Here is a 27,425-nt window from a genome sequence, read left to right as displayed (position 1 = left end):
GCAGGGACCGTCCTTGGAGGGGAGCCAACTGAAGTCCCTTGCATTAGGAGGCCCCATGTATGCCAGCTAGGAAGAGGACACAACGGAGCTGATGCTCAGCCTAGCGCACAGCTTGACATACATATGGACGTGTATTTTGGACGCGCTAGAATAACTCCCTATGCAATAATGGGATTAATACCTCCAAAACGTGCGTCCAAACCAGTGCATAGCTAATAGCGCCCATCACATGAAAATGCCATGTAGATGAGGCTATTAGCTATTACCCCCGATACAAAAAAATCACCTTGCACCCGATGAGCACGTTTTAACACACACAAAAATTGCCAGTCCCGGAGCTGGCATTAAGTTTTGATGTGCCTCAAAAAAGAAAAAAAACCACAGCTTTTCTATGGTTCCTCCGACTTAGTATCATCGCGATACTAAGTAGGAGGAACCACAGAAAGCAGCATCATGAAAAGAAAAAAGTCTTGACAGCAGTGAGGTGAGGAAAACGGACGCTCAGTTTACCAGCATCCGTTTTCCTAACCCGAGGCTGTGCACAATTTATCCCTAGTGCGTCCTTTTTAGCGGGGCACGTAATAAACATATGAGTGCCCGTTTTCTACGCACTTTTATTGCATAGGTCCAAATGTATTTTATGTTAACATGTATGATTTTGTTTTCTATACTGTTGCGTGTGTCTTGGGCAGACTAGCATCTGATAGGGCAGTATATAAACAAATAAATGAAATGCAATGTCAGCAGAGCCCAGCTGGCGCCAAAGAGGAGGCAGCAGAAGCCGCGCATTTGCTTGTGCAGAGGGAGGGAGGGGAGGCATCATCCATGTGCACAGCTGCCTGCAGCCTCAGTAGCTGCCTGTAGAGTGGTAATTCGTTGCAGTTCAGAAGCGGAGTTTTGTAAATCTGAGGCGAGCGGATAGAAAGCAGATGAAGCACCAAGTAAAGACTAAGCAGATGCCTGCAGTTAGAGCCTGCTGGAATCTTGTGGGGTGTGTGTGTGTGGGGGGGGGGGGGGGGGGGGGAGAATGGGGGAGGGCTGGATGGGAGTCTTAGGGGAAGAATAGAAAGGGGGAAAGAGATCGTTAGGATCTGAAGGGGGATGAGTGCTGGCTGGTATTTGGCAGAGGGAAGTGAGCTGGAGAGGAGTTGTAGAACCAGTATTAGAAATCTGGACAGAATGTCCCCTCTCTCCCCTCCCTCCCCACACACACCAATTCTGTTGTCTTAGGGGGAATCCCTGCTCTGGCTGATTTGCCCTAGGCCCTGCACCCCTCCCCCCCCTTCCTAGGGGGTATTCTTTCAAAAGCATGTGGGGAGAGAAACCGAGGGAACGGAGGAGTGGAGCAAGTGCTAGAGAGATGTTTGGGGGAGAGATCTTGGGGGAGTGGAGTAGGGAGGGTGTGAAAGGGAATGGGGAGAGAAAGCAATGCAATTCTACAATTCTTTAAACTTGTTTCTATATTTGGAAAATGTGCTCTCTTTATAGATTAATTCTAGTTGAATATAAATCAAATGTGATTATAAATTAGCCAGACAGGTAATGCACAAATTATCTTTTTGTTCTTTTTTTATGACCTATCTACAATTTCATAATGAAACTTAAAACATATGTGTGGTAATGGTAAAAATTATCCAAGTACAGATGCCTTTGACAATTAGAGTTTTCATACTCCATTGAATACAGCAGTTTGCTAGCCATCACTGATGATCTGATTTCCCTAACAAGGAAAGAAAAGATGATAATTGTTAGAAGGAAATGTAGAAAGAAAAATGTGTTCTGCTTGAGGACTTCCACATTTAAGATTTTCCAACATGTTTTATATTCCTTAGTCACTGCCTTCTTTCATTAAAAAGAATGAAGAGGACAAATGTTTTAAAGTGATTTAAATGGGCAAAAAATTTTTTTTACCTAGTTAATTGGCCATCTGAAAACTACCCTCCCTCAATGCAGCTAAAAGCATGCGAGGTATTCCTGGGACAGGTGGATATTCAGGTTGTGAGAAGGAAAAGTCTGTGGGTATTGTTCCAACAACAATCACCATGAAGATAAAGCAGGTGCCAGCGGCTGCGTATACTCCTAGCTATGGCAAGTTTCAAAATAAAAACACACACATCCTCTCTCTTTCAAAACTGGTGAAAAGGCTGCAGGTTAAATGTACTGGATGTACAGTCTTTGTCCCACTGTGGAAAGGTTGGGACTTTCCTACTATAGGATTAAATATATACTATTATAACACACACATCCATAATATATCGGGCTTGTGTTTCTGTCAGTGTTCGTGGAAGTTCCGCAGCCCGCTGATAGATGGCGCTATAATAGCTCAAACAAGCCGTACAGCGGCCATGTGACAACACCAGCTATAACAGGTACGAAGGAGAGCGGCCATCGCAGGACAGGCAGAAGAAAGGCAGAAGATAGCAGAGGAGACCCTGGCATGCCGCGAACGGAGTGTATCCCATGGCACATGCTCCATTTGCGGCGAAAAGGGAAGGCTCCCGTGTGCTGCGATCAGCGTGCCCAGGCCTTCATCTTCACCGTGAACGGCATGGGTCCCGTGGCATGCCGGTGAGAGAGAATGTGTGTCGGGGAGGGGAGGGTGAGAGAGAGAGCAGGAGGGTGTGAGAGAGAGCATGGGGGGAATGCCGGTGAGAGAGAATGTGTGTGTGAGAGACGGGGGGTGACATAGAGCATGGTTGGTGAGGGGGGGGGGTGGGGAGGGTGTGAGAGAGAGCATGGGAGGTAAGAGAGGGTGGGTGGGGGGATGCTTGAGTGTGGGTTTCAGAGAGAGGGAGCCTATATGAGGGGAGGGGGATGCCAGTGAGAGAGAATATCTGTGTGAGAGCGGAGAGGGGATGTGGGGGAGTGCGAGAGACAGCTTGCTTGGTAAGAGGGGGAGTGCGTGGGATGCTTGAGTGTGGGTTTCAGAGAGGGAGCCTAAATTAGGGGATGTGTGTGTGTGCCAGAGAGTGAGAGAGCCTGTATGAGGGTGTGTGTATGTGGAAGGGACACTCTTACAGTGAATTTCTAGGGAAATCCGCTCAAAACAAGAGCAGATGTGTCAATAAAAAGGCTCGCCGCCCGGGCGTAGAACGGGTAGAGTTGTTAGTACTTATATATAACTCCTTTTCTTTATCTTTATATATGAATGAATGTTCCAAACGTTTTTGCAGGTATTCATTAGAAAGAGGCCATATCAAATCAATCTGCTTAATGTTTGTTTTTGAATCATCTGAGACGAAGGATTAGCCTACTAACACAGCAGTTGTCAGTAGGGTGAAGCACTTGTCCCGCCCCATTTGCCCAGTTGCTCCAGTCTACTGTAATAGCACAGTCTCCTCCACCCTTATCCTTAGCGTAGCCCTCTGTATCTACCCCAAGAATATTTCAGATTTTTACTGCTTTGGATACTGCTCCTTCTACTGGAAGTGTTTTCAAGACATCCACTGCCCTCATACATCTTTGTTCACATTTCTTCTGAGCCTTCCTCCTCTATGACATTACCTCTTGGTGTTTGGGTACTTCCCAGGTACTTGTAGCCTGGATTGGCCACTGTTGGAAACAGGATGCTGGGCTTGATGGACCCTTGGTCTGACCAGTATGGCAACTTCTTATGCTCTTGCTCTTAAGCTCATTTTTATATGGAATAAGCTACCTTTTTATACTTTGCTGAAGTTGACATTATGCTTGAATGTTTCTATCAAATCCCCATTTCCCTTCTTGGTTCTAGAGAGAACATTTTCAATTCCTTGGGCCTTTCAGCCTCCCTCTGTGATCCATTAAACTAACTGCTTCACCAAATGTATTGTGAACCCATATAACCATTTCAGGGACCGTGGAGCACAATAGTTGTACATGCCATTCAGGATCCCATAAGCCACTTGTTTCAAGATACTGTGCCCTCCTTTTCTTCAGTAGTGTTTCAAGAACCTTACCCAATATCAACATTTTTAGATTAGGTGATCTTTTACTTACTTGCCTCCTCCTTTTTTCTCACTTAAGACCAAGAAAATGAGACTTAAGCACTGAAAGTCAAACAAAAGATATTTTAGTGTGCACATAATGTAGGATGCACTAAAGTTTATTATGTATTGTGATGAAGTGACTCTGTTTCCCCTCTGTTTTTTTCTGTATGCAGGACCAAGCTGGATGCTTGGTTCACCTTAAATCCCACAGAGGGAGAAAGCTCTGTGGATGGGGCCGGGAAGTGTCCTGATGGTAGGACTAGCTGAGGCAGGATAACAGTGTAAGCCCAGCTGGATTCAAGAGGACACCACATCTCTTGGACAGGCAGTTCCTGTAAGTCTGTTCTAACCAAACTCAAGGAGACTGTAAGTATATTGTCCAGAGTTAAGACAGTCTACAGTGGTGTTAAAGTGCTGTGAATGCTAATAAAGCTGAAATTGCATTAGAGAAAGGCTGGAGTCAGTGTGGTTTTCTGCTCCAGTCTAGGTAATTGCTCAGTCAACCTTACATATTATGTCAACAAAACAGGCTTCAGTGCCAGTAGCAGTGATCTGTGCCTCCCCAATAGCCACACAGAAGCAGTGACAGCAGCAGCAAAGGAACGAGAGAGGCTCTGAGGCTGCTGGCAAAAGAAAGAGAGGGGGGTCTGCCTTCAGTGTGTGCATGTGTATGAATGAGAGTCTGACTAGGAGTGTGTCTGTGTATGAGAAAGAATGGGTGCCCTCCTGTGTGTGTGTGTGTGTGTGTGAGAGAGAGAGAGAGAGAATGAATTGGTGCCTGCCTGGGGGTTGGGGAGGGGAGTACTGCGAGAATGAATAGGATCTTGCCTGGTGTCTGTGTATGTGTGTGTGTGTGCGTGCGTGAGAGTGTGTGTGTGTGTGTATGAGAGAATCCGGGGGAGTATGAGCTTGTATGTGGTGAGTGGGGGGGGGGGGGGGGGAGAGAGCCTGAGAGTATGTCTGTGTCTGTGAGAGAGGTTGTGGTTTTGTATAAGATTATGTATGTGGGGTATATGTGACCAGGGGCAGTTCTATAATGAGGCAGAGTGAAGCAGCCGCTTCAGGCAGCAAACTTTGGAAGTGGCAAAAACTGCCCCCCAAACTCCTCTAGCAGCCACCTCACCCTGCCGCCAAAACAACAAAGGACCCATGGGCCTCTGGTGGATAGTCCTGAGGGAATTCTGCGCTATTGTAAAGCACAGAATTTCCCCCGTGCAGCCGGGGTCTCCTCTATCTTTGCCATTTTCTGCGCAGAAAATGCCACTGGACAATGGACATAGAAATACACATTGCAGATCAGGGGGACCTGTTGCTGAGGCAACTGGCTAGTTGCAAAGAACTTTGTTATATACTCATGCAGGATGTAATGTCATCAGCCAGCGACACAGGAAGTCCTGGCAGGAGAACCTATAAAAGGAGCCACAGAAAGTTCAGCCATGTTCTTTGGATGCAGCATGATGCTGGAGGTTACGTCGGAGGCGCTTCAGATTAGAGGTGAGGGGCGTTACAAAACTCATGTAACTTCCAGGTAAAGTCTCAGGGGTCAGCATCTCATATATCGGCCTCAGTATTAAACCCTCCCATGTTGTGTTGCGTTGGAGGTGGATTCTTGGGCTGAGGTGGAGTTGGTGCAACCCCTAGGCAAGGGCCCATGGGTCCCCACCATCAGCAGGTGGAGTGGGCTGAAGCTAGAGGCCACTGGAGCTTCACCTATACCAGCCCACGTTCCCTTCGGGTTGAGCCTTTGGGTGCCAGGACTGGCAGGACGTAGGCAGGGCTCGAGATAAAACAATGCTAGTAGGTAGTTTAGCCCAGAGACAGCAGCCAGCAGGACAGGTGGCGGAAAGGAAACCCAAGCACCGAGGAACTGGAACAGACTGTGGGTGCTTGAGCACAGAGGGGCCGAAGCCCTAGGAGTCCACGTCCCAAGGATAGAGTCCAAACAGTCACTGAAGAACTTGAGCTGAGGCTGGCAATCAAAGGAAGCTGTAGCAGTCAAAGTGGAACTTGGAACATATCAGAGTCTATAGCAAGGTCATACGTAGCATTGGTCTGGGCGCGGAGAAGGCAGGCGTGATCAGGTGTAGCAATGGTCAGGCTTAGAGAGAGGCAACATAGTCAGGCAGGCAGAGGGCAAGCTTGGAGAGAGGCAACGTGGGCAGGCGGAGGTCAGACTTGGAGAAAGGCAACATGGTCAGGCAGGCAGAGGTCTGGCTTGGAGAAAGGCAATGTGGTCAGGCAGGCGGAGGTCAGACTTGGAGAAAGGCAACATGGTCAGGCAGGCAGAGGTCTGGCTTGGAGAGAGGCAATGTGATCAGGCAGGCAGAGGTCAGGCTTGGAGAGAGGCAACGTGGTCAGGCAGGTGGAGGTCAGACTTGGAGAGAGGCAATGTGGTCAGGCAGGCAGATGTCAGGTTTGAAGAAAGGCAATGTTGTCAGGCAGGCAGAGGTCAGGCTTGAAGAAAGGCAATGTTGTCAGGCAGGCAGAGGTCAGGCTTGGAGAGAGGCAACGTGGTCAGACAGGCAAAGGTCAGTCAATATGAGGAGACATACGAACTGGGAACCGGAGACACTGGAACAGGATCGAAGATATGAGGAGGCCTGTTGCAAATGCAAAGTCTTCAGAGAAAAACCAGGGAATTTATACTGAGCAGGACATGACGTCAACATCCAGGGTCCGCGGCCTGGTTCCCGCCGTGGGCCCTTTAAAGGTCTCAGCATGGCTCGCCGCGCTGCTGGCTTGGCTGATGGAGGCATCCCGACTGGAGGGTGCGGGCCGCGATACAAGGCCCAAGGTGCTGGCAAGGGCGTCCCCGCCGCAGGGTCTGGGATGAGGTGCAGAGTCAGAGGCACTTATGAAGGTCCGCTGTCAGAGCTGGCGGCCTACTGCTGCCATGAAAGCAGAACTGGGTTCCACGGGCTGCGCAGCAAGGTACAGGCGGTGAGTGTAACATGTTGTTCAGTTATATTAATATCCAGGATTACCTGAGTAGGGGAAGGTAGATCTTCTAGGCCCTGTGCACCTCTTTTCCTCAATTTTACATAAGAATATAAGAAATTGCCATGCTGGGTCAGACCAAGGGTCCATCAAGCCCAGCATCCTATTTCCAACAGAGGCCAAACCAGGCCACAAGAACCTGGCAATTACCCAAACACTAAGACGATCCCATGCTAGTGATGCAATTAATAGCAGTGGCTATTCCCTAAGTAAACTTGATTAATAGCCGTTAATGGACTTCTCCTCCAAGAACTTATCCAAACCTTTTTTGAACCCAGCTACACTAACTGCACTAACCACATCCTCTGGCAACAAATTCCATAGCTTTATTGTGCGTTGAGTGAAAAAGAATTTTCTCTGATTAGTCTTAAATGTGCTAGTTGCTAACGTCATGAAATGCCCCCTAGTCCTTCTATTATTCGAAAGTGTAAATAACCGATTTACATCTACTCGTTCAAGACCTCTCATGATCTTAAAGACCTCATCATATCCCCCATCAGCCGTCTCTTCTCCAAGCTGAACAGCACTAACCTCTTCAGCCTTTCTTCATAGGGGAGCTGTTCCATCTCCTTTATCATTTTGGTTGCCCTTTTCTGTACCTTCTCCATCGTAACTATATTTATTTATTTATTTAAGTTTTTTATATACCAACATTCAAGACGATTGTCCCATCATGCTGGTTCACAAGAAACAGGAGTGCAAATTAAAAGAAACTTAACAACTTGAACAATAGTGCAGAAAAAGCAGTTACATGTAACAGGGAAATATAGAACTTGGAGTAAGGAGGAAAATGCAGATCAGATAATTACATATAATAACATTGTAAGAGGTGGCTCTTAATGGTATTGCTGGCGAAGTGTGTTGATTGATGGGAGTTAAGAAATGTTGGAGTTAGGAAAGGCCTGCATGAATAGCCAGGTCTTGAGTCTTTTCTTGAAGATTGAGATGCATCTTTTTTGAGATGATCTTTTTTGAGATGCAGCAACCAGAATTGTACACAGTATTCAAGGTGCAGTCTCACCATGGAGCAATACAGAGGCATTTTGACATTTTCCGTTTTATTAACCATTCTCTTCCTAATGATTCCTAACATTCTGTTTGCTTTTTTGACTGCTGCAGCACACTGACCCGACAATTTTAATGTATTATCCACTATGATGTCTAGATCTTTTTCCTGGGTGGTAGCTCCCAATATGGAACCTAACATCGTGTAACTACAGCAAGGGTTATTTTTCCCTATATGCAACACCTTGCACTTGTCCACATTAAATTTCATCTCCATTTGGATGCCCAATCTTCCAGTCTTGCAAGGTCCTCCTGTAATGTATAACAATCCGCTTGTGATTTAACAACTCTGAATAATTTTGTATCATCCGCAAATTTGATAACCTCACTCGTCGTATTCCTTTCCAGATCATTTATATATATGTATTGAAAAGCAGCAGTCTAAGTACAGATCCCTGAGGGACTCCACTGTTTACCCTTTTCCACTGAGAAAATTGACTATTTAATCCTACTCTCTGTTTCCTGTCTTTTAACCAGTTTGTGATCCACGAAAGGACATCGCCTCCTATCCCATGACTTTTTAGTTTTCTTAGAAGCCTCTCATGAGGGACTTTGTCAAATGCCTTCTGAAAATCCAAATACACTACATCTACCAGTTCACCTTTATCCACTTGTTTTATTAACCCCTTCAAAAAAATGAAGCAGATTTGTTAGGAAAGACTTCCCTTGGGTAAATCCATGTTGACTGTTTTCCATTAAACCATGTCTTTCTAAATGCTCTACGATTTTGATCTTGAGAATAGTTTCCACTATTTTTCCCAGCACTGAAGTCAGGCTCACTGGTCTATAGTTACCCGGATCACCCCTGGAGCCTTTTTTAAATATTGGTGTTACATTGGCCACCCTCCAGTCTTCAGGTTCAATGGATGATTTTAATGATAGGTTACAAATTTTAACTAATAGATCAGAAATTTCATTTTTTAGTTCCTTCAATACCCTAGGATGCATACCATCCGGTCCAGGTGATTTGCTACACTTTAGTTTGTCAATCTGACCTACTACATCTTCCAGGTTCACAGTGATTTCGTTCAGTTCGTCTGACTCATCACCCCTGAAAACCATCTCTGGAACTGGTATCTCCCCAACATCCTCATTAGTAAACATGGAAGCAAAGAATTCATTTAGTCTTTCTGCAATTTTTGTAAACAGCACTGATGAACACTGATGTTTAACTGAAGTAATAAGTATGATGGATGCTATGATGGTTTCCAACTATTAAGGTTGTGGACCCCTGTGCAATGCTGTAGTTTATACAACCGGGCCAGCAAACCCTTGAGGCCCACACCACCCACTGGTGGAAGTGCCGTGTAGGACTGGCAGGAGCTTCACCTATTCCAATCATCATTCCTATAAGTTGAGCCCTTGGTTCAGATAGTCAGCAGGATGTAGGAGAATCCCAGGGACAAAACTAAGGAGAATGTCCAGGTCCAAGTGAAGGTCAGGGCAGGCAGCAGACAGGGATTTCCAAAGAATAAGCCAAGGCTGGGGCCGGCAGCAGGCAAGCAATGTTCAGGTCCAAAGTGGAGGTCAAGACCAGGAGGTGGTCAGAGAAGTCCAAGGATGAGCCGATGTCATGCCAGGAAGACATTCCAGAGGAGAGAAGAGGCAAGGTGGGGCAAGAACAGTACCAAGACACACAAGAAGAGAAGGACCAGGGGGACCAAGACACTGGACAACCAAAGAAACAGGAACACAGGAGCAGGAACAGAGAGCACACAGGCAGAGGTACAGAAGAGCAACACTTACTGAGGAGCAGATCACTCAGGACACTTATTGCTGAGGCAAGGAACCCAAGTCCAAGTAGGTAAAAGTAGCCAAGGACAGGTGACGTCAAGCCAGGGCGATTGCCAAGGTTTCCCCCCTAAGCCCATATAAAATGTGTGCCCAAGCATGAGCGCATGTCTTAGGCATCCTTCCACGGGGTCCTCACTGTGTGTGTATCTAGGTGTCATAGTGGATAACACATTGAAATTGTCGGTTCAGTGTGCTGCGGCAGTCAAAAAAGCAAACAGAATGTTGGGAATTATTAGGAAGGAAATGGTTAATAAAACAGAAAATGTCATAATGCCTCTGTATCGCTCCATGGTGAGACCGCACCTTGAATACTGTGTACAATTCTGGTCACCGCATCTCAAAAAAGATATAATTGCGATGGAGAAGGTACAGAGAAGGGCAACCAAAATGATAAAGGGGATAGAACAGCTCCCCTATGAGGAAAGACTAAAGAGGTTAGGGCTGTTCAGCTTGGAGAAGAGACGGCTGAGGGGGGATATGATAGAGGTGTTTAAAATCATGAGAGGTCTAGAACGGGTAGATGTGAATCGGTTATTTACTCTTTCAGATAGTAGAAAGACTAGGGGGCACTCCATGAAGTTAGCATGGGGCACATTTAAAACTAATCGGAGAAAGTTCTTTTTCACTCAATGCACAATTAAACTCTGGAATTTGTTGCCAGAGGATGTGGTTAGTGCAGTTAGTATAGCTGTGTTTAAAAAACGATTGGATAAGTTCTTGGAGAAGTCCATTACCTGCTATTAATTACCGTATTTTCCGGCGTATAAGACGACCCCCCCTTTTTTATACATATTTTTAAGAAAAAAAATAATTTTACACTCAAACAGGAGCAACCCTATCTATGAAAAGGCAACACTACAAATATCGTATATCAGGCCCTAAAAACCAATACACCTCTTATTAGGAAAACAGAACTAGCAAGCAGCTATAGATCCCCACACAGAAATAATTGTAAAACTATACTAAGAAGCAGAATAAATGTTTCAAAACAGCTATGAACAGAATAACATCCAACAATTAAAAACTCATAAAAACTATTAAACATTCTCCAAACACCAATAAATATTTCAAAAAAGCAGACACATCACATAATATTAAATAATTAAAATGGCAGTCAATCAAGAAAAATAAACTTTAAAAGCCACCTTTACTTACCCCCTCCAGCAGCCTACTCCTCTTCCATGCAGGCCGTAGCACATACCAGAAGCAGCAGTAATGGCTAAGCTCTATACTCATGGTCCTCTTCCTTAGGGCCCATGTCTCTCACACACACACACACACCATACCAGTCATGCCCCCATGACCAGTTTCTGTCTCTCACACACCAATCATTTCCCAAACAGTCTTTGACACACTACCAGACACCTTCCTGAACAGTTTCTCTCATGCCATACACACACACACAGGCTTCCCACTCCCATGTTCTGCTTACCGTACATATACGGGCTTCTCACTCTCATAATCACTTTCTCTGTCTCACACACACACACACACACACACCAGTCTCTCTCTCATTTCCATGCTTGCTCTCCACGTGCACAGGCTTCTCATTCCCTGAATCACATTCTTTCTCTCACATTCACACACACCAGTCTCTTTCTCTCACACACACCGTCACCTTATCAACCAGTCTCTCTCTCTCATGCACGCACACACACACACAGCCCTCCCGCTCCCATGCTCTCTCTCACATAATCAGGCTTCTTACTCCCATGCTTTCTCACATACCCATAATCAGGCTTCTTACTCCCATGCTTTCTCACATACCCAGATTTCTCACTTCCATGCTTTTTCTCTCTCTCACACTCACATACACATCAGTCATCTCTCTGAGCAGTCACTTTCATTGTCTCTCACATATACACACACATGAGCTCGCTGACCAGTTTCTCTCAATCACATACATGCTCTCAATCAAATGCATTCTCTCACTTACACACAGGCTGGCTGCTTCTCTCTCTCTCTCTCTCACTCACTTCCACTCCCCCCCGAGCACAAATAGTAGCTGCAGCAGCCTCCTCCTCCAGCCCCTGCAGGCCAAGAAAGAAGAAACCCATCGGCCGCGGGAGGCTCATGCTGCTGTCTCCTTTCCCGATTACCAGCTCCTTCGACTGCTCGGGGGCCGATGCTGCTGTCGCCGCTGCTATTTTTTCACGCAGCACGGCTCTTTCTTCTTCCCGCGCATCACTTCCTGTTCCGGTTCAAAGGGGGGGGGCGGGAAGAAGAAAAGGCCAGCCGCGGATGCCACAGCTTTTTTTTTTTTTGCACCACTGCCGTTCCCGCTGGGCTTGAATGTGCTGATAGCCCAGCGGCAACGGCAGTGCGGTGCGCGGGGAAGGAGAAAGCCGTGCCGCATGAAAAATAGCAGCGGCGACAGCAGCATCGGCCCCCGAGCAATCGAAGCAGCTGATAATAGGGAAAGGAGACAGCACCATGAGCCTCCCGCGGCCGATGGGATTCTTCTTTCTTGGCCTGCGGGGGCTGGAGGAGGAGGCTGCTGCAGCTACTATTTGTGCCCGGGTGGGGAGTGGAAGTGAGCGAGTGAGTGAGCGAGAGAGAGAAGCAGCCAGTCTGTGTGTAAGTGAGAGAATGCATTTGATTGAGAGCATGTGTGTGATTGAGAGAAACTGGTCAGAGAGCAGGTGTGCCCTATATGACGATACCCGGCGTATAAGACGACCTCCGACTTTTGAGAAGATTTTCTTGGGTTAAAAAGTCGTCTTATACGCCGGAAAATACGGTAAGTTGACTTAGAAAATAGCCACTGCTATTACTAGCAACAGTAACATGGAATAGACTTAGTTTTTGAGTACCTGCCAGGTTCTTATGGCCTGGATTGACCTGGATTGGCCACTGTTGGAAACAAGATGCTGGGCTTGATGGACCTTTGGTCTGACCCAGTATGGCATGTTCTTGTGTTCTTACCAATTCCTACAAAGACTAGGGGACATGCAATGAAGATACTAAGTAGTACATTTAAAACAAATACTCAATGCATAATTAAGCTCTGAAATTTTTTGCCAGAGGATGTGGTAAAAGCTGTTAGTGCAGCTGCATTTAAAAATGGTTTGGACAAGATCCTGGAGGAAAAGTCCATAAACTATTATTAATGTGCACTTGTGGAAATGTACTGCTTATCCTTGGGATAAGCAGCATGGAATATATTTTCATTTTGGAATCTTGCCAGGTACCTGTGACTTGAACTGGTGACTGTTTGAAACAGGATACTGGGCTTGTTGGACACTGGTCTGATCCAGTATGGCAAATCTTATGTTCTTATGCAAAGTGTGGCACAGCCCTTTTAATTGGCGCATTCTTCATAACATCTCACTCTCCTGCATTACTGAGCCCAGAGTTAAAGGACCAGTTAACATGGGATAGCCTTTCACTCTCCCAGTCCTCAAAGAAAAGCACCACTGTCTCACCATATCCCTAGAGCTTAGACCTCCCACCCACCCAGCCTTCTAAACAATGACTCTCGACCACTCAAAGCCCCACCAGATAATCCACCACCAATTCAATCCTCCAGAAAAAGACTCCTCTACCACCATGGACTTCCCTCGAGGTTCCTCTCCACTGACCCCACCCCCACCCCAAAGAAGCACAAATTCTGCCAGCAGGAGAACAGCTATTTATCTCCTCTGGCTTAATGTCTGTGGCTGTAATAATGCTTATGAGCAGCACTTTGTACTGACCTACATGGAAGTAAAAGTATGAAGTATCTCTCGGTAGCACCATCACTTCTGTTGATACCATGCCAGTAAGAGGTATGTGACTGTCTTCCTGCTGGCAGGGAGAAAAGGAGGGGCAGGGCTCAATGGAAGAGTTAAGGAAATCATTGCAGGAGGGAGTAATGGGTGACTTTTTTTTTTAATCAGATCATAGAAGGTAAATTCTTGATGGGGGGGGGGAGAGGAGGCTTTTAAAGCTAGTGTACCATCCCTGTTTTTCAAGGTGAACACACTAGCACTTAAGTTCTGCCTCATAGAAGTAGTACTTGAGCTAAATTTTCTGCGATAAGAAGCCATGGTAAATTTAGCTATTGCCACTGTATTTAGTAATGACCAATTGCATAAATCCATAGATACAAGGGTCTTATTTATGTATATTCTGCTTTTCAGCACATCAAAGTGAATTACATTCAAGGACTATAAGCATTTCTTTGTCCCCAGTGGGCTCACAATCTAAGGGGGTCATTTTCAAACAAACCGCTATCGCGTGCGATAAGCCGCTATCGATAGCTTGCTAGGGGCGGAGTCGGAGTGGAGTCAGGGCAGAGTCGGGGCAGCGAGGGGTGGAGTCGGGGTGGCGAGGAGGCGCTCTCCGCGATGTCTTCACTGGCGGCGATAAGGTAAGACACGTTATCGTCACCAGCATTGCGCCGAATAACTACACCTTTTATGGTGTCACTATTTGGTGCAAAAGCCGGCGCACCTCAGTAGTGCAAAGGCTGCGGGCTTTTGCAGGCCCACCCCCCTCCCCGTCTTTGCCCCCTGCCCCCTGTTTTCGCTGGATTCACCATTCTGCGGTAGAATGGTGAATCCAGGCCTAAGTTTGTACCTGAGGCAATGAAAGGTTAAGTGATTTGCCAAAGATCACAAGGAGTGGCAACAGGATGTGAACACTGTTTTTCCCGCATTGTAGCCCACTGCTCTAGCCACTAGGCTACTACTCCACATGGTCTTGAACAACTGTAAACAAGTGAATTAGGTAATTTTTTCTTTACTGCACTGAAATGTTCTTGCATCCCATTTTTCATACATCTTGAAGTATGACCTACATAAATCAGCTACCAGATATTCAGTAAACTAAACCATATGATAAGAATTGCAGTTAATGAAAGAACCAGTGTTATGTTTCTTGCCACTTTGGTGGTTGATAAATCCTTTTAAGTAGAGCAAATCGACATGCTGAACTATTGCCACCACTGAGCAAATCCACAGGACTTAATAGGTAACCATGTCCTAAGTGTATTTTATATTCTGTACGTACTGTGTACTAAATAGTCTTTTTTTCATTTTTATGGCCTCTGAAGGAGACTCATTTAATGCAGTAAGATAACTCACAATAGAAACCCTGAGAAGTACATTCCAATTCCCCTTAATGATGCAGTGAGATAAATAAACCCCACACAGTGATAAAGGACATCAAGTGGGAGACTGCAAACTGAAATGCTTGTAGCAGCTGCCAGGAGACCGGGGCTGCCACCAATTAGGAAGGATGGGCGGGGACTCTTTAAATAAAGGTTAGCAGCTAGCAAAGACAGAAATATTATGGAACCTTTCTGCCTGTCTGAGTAAACTGCTGCAAGGTAAAAAAAAAAACAAAAACCCTGCTGGGAGCTAAATGAAGTGTGTATGCGCCGCTTAAGGGTGAAAGCACTGGGAGTTAGAATTGTTCTTCTGAACCAGCTTTTGGTAGTGTGCAGCAGGACCATATTTAAAGTGCTGACTGCTTACCTCAGACCCCATAGAGATTGTTTATTAGTGGCAGCAGCCTTCATAGACTGTCCTTGCTGCTCCTGCTGCAAAAGCCCTACACTCCAGATCTAAGAGATATTGTTAAAAGAGCAGAAACCGGAGAGAGCACTGCACTTAACTGGCAAACTTAAGAGTCCAGTTAAAAGTGATCATGGGTGTGTCTGCGGCAGCGTGCCTTAACTCTGACTGCCCCCTGCTGGTTCAGCTCTGACTCTTTTGTGTCTGATCTATTATTTTATTTTTTTATTTGTTTTCGTAGATGTATACATCACATTTCTCTTCTGGAATAAAACTCCTGCCTTCCAGTTAAACTCCTAACCGAGTGTAGAACATAAGAACATGCCATACTGGGTCAGACCAAAGGTCCATCAAGCCCAGCATCCTGTTTCCAACAGTGGCTAATCCAGGCCATAAGAACCTGGCAAGTATCCAAAAACTAAGTCTAGTCCATATTACCGTTGCTAGTAATAGCAGTGGCTATTTTCTAAGTCAACTTAATTAATAGCAGGTAATGGACTTCTTCTCCAAGAACTTATCCAATCCTTTTTTAAACACAGCTATACTAACTGCACTAACCACATCCTCTGGCAACAAATTCCAGAGTTTAATTGTGCGTTGAGTAAAAAAGTACTTTCTCCGATTAGTTTTAAATGTGCCACATGCTAACTTCATGGAGTGCCCCCTAGTCTTTCTACTATCCGAAAGAGTAAATAACTGATTCACATCTACCCGTTCTAGACCTCTCATGATTTTAAACACCTCTATCATATCCCCCCTCAGCCGTCTCTTCTCCAAGCTGAAAAGTCCTAACCTCTTTAGCCTTTCCTCATAGGGGAGCTGTTCCATTCCCCTTATCATTTTGGTAGCCCTTCTCTGTACCTTCTCCATCACAACTATATCTTTTTTGAGATGCGGCGACCAGAATTGTACACAGTATTCAAGGTGCGGTCTCACCATGGAGCGAAACAGAGGCATTATGACATTTTCCGTTTTATTCACCATTCCCTTTCTAATAATTCCCAAGTTGGAGGAAGACATGAGTTTGACCAGAAAAGGACTGGTCCAACTCGTGTTTTAGGAAGGTACAGAACAGTGGGTGGGTATCTCCCCAATGTAGGAGATGGTAAATAATGAGCTTATGGTGCTGTCTGAATCACTGCCATCATTTCACCTTGTGGAAGTTTTATGTTACCCTTCCAGAGGTAGCATGTCATAGCTGTCCCTAGTTTTATTTTGAGTAGTGGGGTCAAGAAAGCCTCTGGGGACTCAGGGACTGAATCCTGGTTCAAATGTGGAGCCAGAAAGCTTTCCTTTATTTAGGACCATTGTTATGGAACCCTTTCTTCTGAAAAGCGAGCTTTTCTGCCCCCCCCCCCCCCCACTTCCCTGTCTTAGTTGTTTTTTTTGTTTCCTTTTTCAGTGATAGGATTTTTCTTTTGAGTATCACTGAGATTTTCTTTTTGATAACATGTATAGGAGGGGGTTCCTTCATTGGGAAGGAACTCAGGATCATCTGCATGCTTGAGGAGGGATGACTTACAGTTGTCTAAAAGGAGAAGAAGAAAGATTGGGAAAGATGAGACATCATGGATCCCCTCAAGGGTTCACTTAAATCTACAGAAGATAGCTGGAGAAGAGGAGCACAACCAGTATCTTTCAGATACCGTGAAAAAGAAGAAGATGGGAGAAGAACTGCTGGAGAGATAGGACACAGGAGACTGTTTATTTGGATGACATCTACATTGGACGACAAACTTGTATTTCCATCTACAGGGGAGTGAAGCTAAGAGTTGCTTCCCATGAGGGAAAGGAGGAAGACTAAATTAAGGATTGGGAAAATTGGCTATTGAAGTAAATGTGTAAAATTACAATTGGGAAACACATCTGCAAAGAACATCTTAATCATCACACTATACTTAATAAAGATTATGTTGGTGTTAGACCTCAGCCACTTTCCCAGACTTACAGCATTGGACGCACTCTGTTCGACAGAATGCTGTCATTATACACCCAAATACAAGCACAACGAGAACCTGGCGGAAGGATGCGGAAGACATGCAAGTGTGCTTGGGCGTACATTTTATATACACTTAGGTGGGAAACTTAGGAAGTTGCTCTGGGATGATGTCACCTGCCCTTAGCTACTTATACCTTCTTGGTCCTGGGTTCTTGCCTCAGCAACATGTTTTCTGAGTGATCTGCTTCTTAGTGTGTGTTGCTCTTCTGTGTTTCTGCCTCTGTTCTCTCTGCTCCTGTTGTAGTGAGGTTTGGGTGGACCCTTGGACACTGTGGCAGCTGACCACGCCCACGGGGGATGTCCCGTGAGGGGCCACAGGTCAGACTCAGCTTAGGACACAAACACAGAGATTGATCTTTTATTAGACAACGTGATGAAGCCACCAGAGGTGGCAGTAGTGAGCAGTAGAAGTAGCCCGGCTGGGTTAGTATCCCTCAGGTGCTGGAACAGTGACTCCTCCGGTAGCAGTGCTGTAGTGGAAAGAACTGAGAATAATGAGTACAGTGGAATATGCACAAAGCGCCAGTATGGAGAACCCCAGGATAGGAAGAGCAGGCCCTCGAGGAGCGAGTACCTGATCCCTGAGAGCTGAGAGGCTTGAAGGTAATGTACTCACACAGCGGTTCCACGTAGGAGATGGCACTAGGGCTGGAATGGAGGCAGGCCCTCAAGGAGGGAGTACCTGGTTCCAGGGAACAGCTCTGAGGTGAAGATGGTAGTACTTACTGGTGTTGAAGATAGCGAATCCTTCCAGGCAGAAGAGAAGGTAGGAGCAGGCAGTGAGTCAGGGAACATGGGCCCTCGAGGAGCGAGTACCGGTTTCCTGATAGTGACCTGAAAAGCAAATGAGGCACCCCATTAGCGTTAAGAGTCCAATGGAAGATTGGAGAGGCAGGGTAGCTGGGTCCGGAGAGCGAATCCCATCCATAAGATTACCCCTTGCTAACGCAAAGGCTAGCAAATATCGTAGGCTTTAAATATCCGGGCAGCGTGACGTCATCACAGGGGGACGCCCCTGAGGTTCGCGCCAAGTAGGAAATAAAAGTAAGGGCTGTGCGGCGCACGTGCCCTAAGGTACCAGTGGAGCATGGCGGGAGGCAGCGCCCAAGCCGGTCCGGAGTCGCCGGAGAGGATGGCAGGCAGACGCCACAGCAGCCAGGCATCCACCCATAGTGAGAGGAGGTGCAAAGAAAGAAAGGTAGACGGAGTGAAGCCGTCGGGATAGGATGGTTGCAAAAGCTCCTGCTCCTGTGTTCCTGTTCTTTTGGTCGTCTAGTGTCTTGGTCCCCCTGGTCCTTGTCTTCTTCGTGTGTCTTGGTCCTGCTCTTGCCACTGTCTTGCTCTTCTCTCCTCTGGCTTGTCTTCCTGGTGTGACCTCAGGTCATTCTCAGACTTCTCTGACTGCATCCTGGATTTGACCTCTACTGTTGTGTGTCCCGGCCGTGGCAGGCCCGCGACCAGCCCTACTCATCCCCAGTGCCCGGGTCCTGGATCTGGCACTTCTTCTTTGGCAGCATTAGGCAATCGCCTATGCTCTCGTGCTCTTACCATGTTCCTAGGTACCTCCGGCAGCTCTGCGGTCTCCTCTGGTCCCAGTCTGGTCTCCCCATGTGCGCAGAGGGGAGATGCCGCCACCACGTAGTTCCAGTCGCTCTGCTTTAGGCATGCATACGCGCACCTTCCCTGACTTTAAAGGGGCCATGGCAGGAAACCTTCCCGCGGCCCCGGATGATGATGTCGCCGGGCCCTGCTACTTTAGTTTATTGTTTAGTTTATTGTGTTTTATACACCGTCACATCAGACATGCCTTGGCAACAGGTCTCCATGCTCCCTATCGTGTGCTTAGTTGCTACTCCTTCCTGTTCCTGTTTCTTTTCCTGTGCTTGTTCTGTTCCAGTCCTGTATTCCTGTTCCAGTTCCAGAGTTCCAGTTTGTTTCTTGTTCCTGACCTTCGCTTGCTCCTGATTACCTTTTAGACGGACTCCTGGCATTGACCCTCACTTGATTCTGACCACGTTTTGGACAGATTCCTGGCTTTGACCCTCAATTGTACCTGACCATGCCTTGGAAGGATTCTCTGGCTCTGACCCATACTTGCATCTGACCTTATCTCCAGCTGCTTGCCCTGACTTCAGCTTGCACCTGACCTTGTCTCCAGCCACCTGCCCTGACTTCAGCTTGCACCTGACCTTGTCTCCAGCTGCCTGTCCTGACTTCAGCTTACACCTGACCTTGTCTCTAGCCACCTGACTTTGCCTTCAGCTGACGACATGGCCTTTCGTAGGCTCTTGCCTAATTACAAGCCTCGGCTTAATCTGTTCCTTTTCTCTAGCCTGCATCTGCCTGTCCGGGCTTCTGGATCCAGGCCCTATCTTGAGCTCATCTCTTTTGGACCCTGTGTCTCCATTGCTTCTTGGCTCCCTGCCTTGAACATCCTTCACGGGATCAACCATGCGGGGGCCTGCCTAAGACCAGCTGGCCCCAGTACCCAAAGGCTCAACCTGCGGGGAATGAGGGCTGGTATTGGTGAAGCTCCAATCGGCCTCCGCTTTCCGTTCTGCTCTGCCTCCCGATGGTGGGGATCCGTGGGGACATCCCCAGGGGTAGCAACAACTCCACCTATGCCAAGGGTCCACCTCTGCAACATCTACTTTGGACCTGACCATAGCTTGTCTGCCCCCAGCCCTGACCTTGGTTTGTTCTCTAGAAATCCCTGATAATCCCAACCTTCTCCTTCACCTTGCCCCTGGGATCCTCCTAAGTCCTGCTGTCCACCCAAATCAAGGGCGCAACCTGCAGGAACAATGGTTGGTATAGGTGAAGCTCCTGCCAGTCCCATCCTGGCACTTCCATCAATGGTCAGTGTTCGCCCACCTGCTTAGAGGTCCACAACCCTAATAGTTTGCTGAGGCAATGGGCCCTGCAGCATTGGCCTCACTCCAGGCCATTCCAGAAATAGCACTATGAATGCAAAGACATCAGAATGTGTTGGACCAAGTGACATGGGTCTTAGAAAGATTGGTGACACTTCCAGCAATGGCTCTTCCACCGGCACCAGCACCTCCCACTCAGCCGCTACCTCGATTACCTCCTACATCTAGATACCATGGCAATCCTTGGGAATGTCGAGGATTCATTAATCAGTGCCATATACCTTGCAGGCCACTCTCTTCCTGATGGACAAGGCCAAGGTAACCTTCATTTTATCCTTACTGGAAAGATATGCCTTGTCTTGGACCTCCCCATTGTGGGAACGAGAGGACCCCATTTTGGAGAACCTGGATCGCTTTCTCCAAGACTTCCACCTCATCTTTGATGAGCTAGGATGAGCTTCATCAGCAGTTTCCAAACTTCTACAGATCTGGCAGGGCTTCCGGACTGTTGGAGAATATGTGGTCCAATTACGAATAATGGCTTCTGAGTTGCAGTGACATGACAACAGCTTGGTGTCTATCTTCCACCAGAGCCTGTCTGAACCCATAAAAGATGAGCTGGATGGGCAAGACCCACCAGAAACACTGGTAGACCTCATTAGACTACCCATTTGGCTGGACCTCTGTTTTTGAGAACAAGCTAAGGAGGGAAGACAGGCCCAACATCTGATACAATTGGCACCCCACTTCCAGTTCCATCTATGACCTTGACTCTGCCAGATTCTCCCAAGGAAGCTATGCAGGTGGATCATCTAAGACTCTCTCCAGATGAACGCCAGTGAAGGAGATGCTTGAATCTGTGCCTGTATTGTGCCAGCTCTGGACATTTTGTAGCCCAGTGCCCCATCAAGCCAGGAAACTCTCGGGCCTAGGGATGATAAGAGAGGCCACCCTGGGTCAACACTGCACCTCTCCTCAAATTCTACTTCCAGGGTGCTTTACCATTGGGGACACCAATATCCTCTATGAGCCTTTCTTAATTCAGGGGCAGCTGGGAGTTTCATTGATAAAATGGTAGTTCTAAGCTATGGGATCCCTACCAAACCCTTGAAGATCACACTGATCGTATCTTCTGTCTCAGGGAAACCCGTTCCAGATCAGGTGGTCAGAATCACAACTCTGCTACACATGTGTATGGGCCTTTTCCATTAAGAGTTTATCCATTTCTATATACTCCCCAAAGTGATTGTTGCGATTCTGCCCTGTTTGGGCAGTATCTCACCTTTTTTTCTCTTTTCTCTCTGTGCTGCCACTTCCCCAGCGCGGCTGGAGCCTCGCTGTTACAGCTTTTCCTGCATGGCCCGGAGGCCGCTAACGCCCTTACCGCGCGGCTGGAGCCACGCTATTGCAGCCCCTGTGCTCCGGAGGCCAGGGAACCGCTCGGGTGCTGCCCTGCAGCTTGGGAGCTGCCAACAGTTCTTCTAATGCAGCCAGGAGGCCGCCATCCACATCCCAATGTGGCCCGGAGGTCACCAACTTACCTCCAGTTCCTCCGTGGGAAGAAGGCCATCATCCCCGGCTAGTTGCACACCAGCCCCCACATTGATTGGAGTTCCTTACCCCTCATCATGGAGCTGTACGACCGCCTCAGAGGGGCATACATTTTTACCATATTGGACCTGCATGGGGCCTATAATTTAATCCGTATCCAAGAGGGCGACAAGTGGAAGCCTATGAGTATCTGGACATGCCATTCAGATTATGCAACATATCTGCAGTTTTTAAATGATGGTTAATGGAATCTTCAGAGACTGATACACACTTTCATGTCATTGTCTATTTGGACTACAAAAAATAATAAATGGTTCAACTGGTATATATTTTTATGCCATATTACATAGCCATCAAATCTTGTAGGACCCTTACTCACAGAGTCAGTATCAAAAAATCAAACTCTCATTTGGTATAGGGTCACTTTACTTTATTTCAAATCAATTATGCTTTGTTCATTTTTTATAATATCTTTTTTTGTTAAGGTAAAACAAGTCTCTCAACGTGCTGATGAACTGCAGAATGTATAAACCAGGGGAACAATATTCCGTTTATGAAGCAACAATGCAATTGTCAAATAAAGTAAAGTTGCTTGACAATTGCAGTGTTGCTTCATAAACGGAATATTGTTCCCCTGGTTTATACATTCTGCAGTTCGTGAAGCAGTGTTGCTTCATAAACGGAATATTGTTCCCGTGGTTTATACATTCTGCAGTTCGTCAGCACGTTGAGAGACTTGTTTTACCTTAACAAAAAAAGATATTATAAAAAATGAACAAAACATAACTGATTTGAAATAAAGTAAAGTGACCCTATACCAAATGAGAGTTGATACTGAATCTGTGAGTAAGGGTCCTACAAGATTTGATGGCTATGTAATATGGCATAAAAAATATACCAGTTGAACCATTTATTATGTTTTTGTATTACAAACAGAGGTTTACTGGAATACACACTGTGTGATTTTGGTTGTTGTTTGTGATTGTCTATTTGAACAACATCCTTGTCTACTCTAAAACATTAAAACAGCATTGCTTGCAAGTGAGACAAGGTCTACATCGTTTATGAGAGCACCAATTGTCACAAGATGGAGAAATGCTCTTTCGAGCATAAAGAAATATCCTTCCTGGGATATATCATGTCGAACTCTGGACTCCGCATGGATCCAGAAAAACTGAACGCTATTCTACACTGGCCTTGATTGGTGGGACTCAATGTCTTACAGATGTTCTTAGGCTTTGCCAATTATTTACCGCCAATATGTCCATGGCTACTTCTCTTTGGTAGCAGTACTCATGGGCCTCATGAGGAAGGGGGCAGATCCCGGTGTTTGGAATGATGAAGATTTCCAGGCCTTTTGATGTCTAAAGCAAGCATTTACCTATGACCAGCATGTAACCCTTTAAAAACCCTCCTGCGCGCGCCCCAGGACGCGCGTATGTCCCGGGGCTTTGAAAAAGGAGCGGGAATGGGGCAGGGCCGTGGGCGTGGTGCCGGTCCGGGGGCGGGACTGAGACCTCTGGCACAGTGAGGCTGTGCCGGGGGATGGCGTGCCGGCAGCCGACCGGCGCGTGCAAGTTACGCATGAAACAAAGGTAACTCCTGAAACAAAGGTGGGAAGGGAGGGGAAGGTGGGGGGAGCAGAAGGAACGTTCCCTCCGAGGCCGCTCCGATTTCGGAGCGGCCTCAGAGAGAACAGGGAAAGCCATCGGGGCTCCCCTAGGGCTCGGTGCGTGCAAGGTGCACAAGTGTGCATCCCCTTGCACACGCCGACCCCGGATTTTATAACATGCGTGTGGCAGCGCGTGCATGTTATAAAATCGGGTGTACATTTGTGCGCACCTGTTAGCGTGCACAAATGTACCCCCCGCGCGCTTCTTTAAAAATCTACCCCAATATGAATTTAAGTTTTAGGAGAGGAGATTGTGATTCTTATCAATATATTGGGTGGGGGAGGAAAGGGAGGAAGAAGCTGTAGGCCAGATCTTTCAAGTACCTAGCATTGCAATACCTCTTCTATACTATATCATGATTGCACTGTTAGCCTCCTGAGCTACCCTCCTTCATCCCATATATTCTTATTAAATGTCTTTGTATGCAGTCACTTTCTATTGACTCATTCAAATCCATCTAGTCACTGCTTCGCATCTGTTTATTCTGCATTAATATTTCACACCACATATGTCATAAATCGAGATGGAAAACAAATAATCAGATTTTAACAAAAATATTAGCAGTATGGAAGGTAAGGATTAGGGGTGAAATGAAGATTCCCCCAATTTGCTGATGCTGCTAAGGGTCTTGTTCTTATTCCCTCCCTCTCTTCTTTCCCTTTGAGCTCTTCCACTCTGAGCTGCAACTTGGGAACTGGCTGTAGAGGAGAAAGAAAGCACTGGAGGAGAATGAGCTACACGCTACCTCTCAGTGGCGTTTGAAGGTAGGATGCAAATGTTTTCATTCACTTGCAATGATGAATATCTTCATCTTCAAGGCCTTAGGAAAAAAAAATTATATTTCTGCAACAAATTCTTTGCTTTCAGCAGAGTCCTGATTGCATTGTGGATTCAAGAATGAATGATTTCATTAGCCAGTAGTCTGTAATTTCTTTAAAAATATAAAGATTCATCCTCTTTAAGGAGATAAAATTAGCTTTTTTTCAAGGTTAGCAGCACAGCCCTGTCTAAATAATATAGATAATAGTCAGGTCTTGAAATACACTGAGTCAGAGCAAATGTGTTTCATCCAAGCAGTCCAAAAAGTTGCTTAACGGTGCTAATACAATGCAACGGCACCATGGATTCAGAAATAGGAATTAAGGTTCCATGCAGGAAGAACACAGTACATACACTGGGATTAAAGCCTTCAAAGTGACAGTAAGAGGTAAGCTGAATGCAAAAGATTGATAGTATAAAAAAAAATAAATAAATAGGTGGATTTGCCCATAGACTGGATTGAAATGATAACATTTAAGCTCACAGCAGGAATGAGAGATGACAGGACAGGAAAATAGAAGAAATGCATGGTTAGTGTCTGTAAGATAGTTTCAGCATTTTACGTATAAGGGGACCCAAAAACTTGCCCCTGACAAGTGAAGTTTTCCTTTGCTAGCACAGAGTCCCTATGAGTGATGTCAGAATATATAGTAGGTCTGACACTTCCCAGACTCAAAAATCTGGTGTAAGCTAAGTGGTTTTGAATACATTGGAGGCTGGGGAAATACAAGGTTATATGGTAGGGATGGCCTACATATTTGTCTATGGCAGGAAAGAGGATGCTAAGTGAAAAATTCAGATTATTGGGAGCAGTGGTGGCAGGAAGTAGCCAGAAATTGGCTTGTCACGTGCAAGCAATATACGGGGTGAAAGAGAAAGTAACAAAATATTAAAAAACAGAAAAGGTGACTAGGAAGAACAGCTGGAAAACTATTGTAATAGAGATATGGGTACCCCTAAATAAATAGATAAAAGTAAATAATAAATAAATTGAACTAATATTTTACCTGGGACTGGTGGGAAAGTAATTTGAACTGTGGGTGATTGCAGTGGGGCCATTTTGGAGGAGCCATTTTGGAGCCACCATTGAGCAGAAGGAGAGACCCGATGTGAGGTGGTGCATTGCGGCCTTGCAGGGCTTGTCTTGACCTTGCCAGGTCTCGTTCCTGCCACTGCCTCTGAAGCCGACAGAAAGGGGAAGAGTGCAGGAGGATTAACCGGCCAGCAGTGGTGAGATGTTAATAATCGCCCTCACTGTCAGTGGCATTCTCCTCCCATGCCAAGTTGCGCAGTTGCTGCTGGGCCCAAGCCCAGGTCCAATCCTCCCTCTGTCCTGCACGTTGATGCCACCAACTCTGTCGAGATCGGGTAAAACCGTCACCACAATTAAAAAAAAAAATTTTTTTTAAAAATGGGAAATCAGCATTGGGGCTTTAGGGAAGTCCCAATGTTGCAGTTAGGATGCTGGGTCTCTTCACTGATGTCATCAATGATATTAGCGGGCATTCATCGCTCCGAGGGGGGGGGGGTGCCACATTTTATAAAAAAATAAAGAAAATTAATGGATATTTGGGTAAACTAACGGTGGTGGTGAGGTGGGAGACCCTGACCATCTAACGGACCCTGCTTACTGGACCCCAGAGTGACTTTTAAAAAGGCTGCCGGACCTGTTTAGAAGAGATTGTTAATGGAGGGATAAAACATTTCAATGGTATATGCAAAGAGAGATCCAGGAGACTTCAGTTCAGGTGGAATTTTAAAAAATGGAATTAGAAAATTTTGAATAATTAAAATAAATGTCTACAAACAACCTAAAAATTATTTTTGAGACTGGAATTAACCAGTGGAAATGTTATTAAAACAGGATAATTTATCCATAACTGAGGAAAATATTTTTAAACATATATAGTAACAATCAAATTAATATTTTACATCCAATGGTAGCATCCAGTCACCCCTAACAATGGTGGGATGTCCGAAGCATCCCATAAAAAACATAGAAACTAAGAAAATTCCAAAGCTGTTTCACAGGGATACATAGTTGCAGTATCATTAGCAACAAGTATATAGTTATATTCCATAGCATCTACCCATTGATGCCTGTCATATGTAAGGGCTCCTCCCAAAAATTTATTTATATGTTGCCTAGTTCATCATATTATATTATGTTATCTGTTATATGTTATATGTACGGGCACTGCCCAATGGTTTTTTGTTCACTGTGAACCGATACGATGTGCGAACGGATATCGGTATAAAAGAAATGTTAAATAAATAAATAAATAAATAAATAAATAAACAAGTAAACAGGTCAGCATACTACCACCAGAACTGGACAAAGCACAAACTCTGAGGATCTTTGTCAAATGCATTCTGTATATCCAACTATACTACATGTACTGATTCATCTTTATCCACGTTTATTAACCCCTTCAAAAAAATGTAGAAGATTTGTGAGGCAAAGCTTTCTTTGGGTAAATCCATGCTGGCTGTGTCCCATTAAACCATGTCTATCAATACGTTCTGTAATTTTGTTCTTTAGAATAGTTTCCATTATTTTTCCGAGCATGGAAGTCAAGCTCAGTGGTCTATAGTTTTCCACATCACTCTGGAGCCCTTTTTAAATATCGGGGATGTATTGGCCACTCTCCAGTATTCAGGTACAATGGACCATTTGAACGATATGTTACAAATTTTTACTAATAGGTCTGAAATTTCATTGTTTATTTCTTTCAGATCCCTGGGTGTATAACATCTGTTCCAGGTGAATACCACCTGTTCCTAATTTTTAGGTTCAGTTTCTCAATCTGGCCTACTACATTTTCCAGGTTCACCGTGATTTGGTTCAGTTCATCTGAATTATCACCCTTAAAAACCATCTCTGGATCCAGTATCTCCCCAACATCCTCATTAGTAAATACGGAAGCAAAGAATTAATTTAGTTTTTCCACGATGGCCTTATCTTCTTTAAGTACCACTTTATCCCTTGAACTTCTAACAGTCCAACTGACTCATTCGCATGTTTCTTGCTTCTGACATATTTTAAAAAGTTATTAGTATGAGTTTTTGCCTCCACAGCCAATTTAATTTCAAATTATCTATTAGCCTGTCTTATCAATGTTTTACATTTGACAATGCTTATACTTTTTCCTATTCAGATGGATCCAATTTTTGAAGGAAGGGGGATTTTT

The sequence above is a fragment of the Rhinatrema bivittatum genome, chromosome 3 (genome assembly GCF_901001135.1).
Source record: "Rhinatrema bivittatum chromosome 3, aRhiBiv1.1, whole genome shotgun sequence".
Lineage (NCBI taxonomy): Eukaryota > Metazoa > Chordata > Amphibia > Gymnophiona > Rhinatrematidae > Rhinatrema > Rhinatrema bivittatum.
This window is presented reverse-complemented; position numbering follows the sequence as displayed.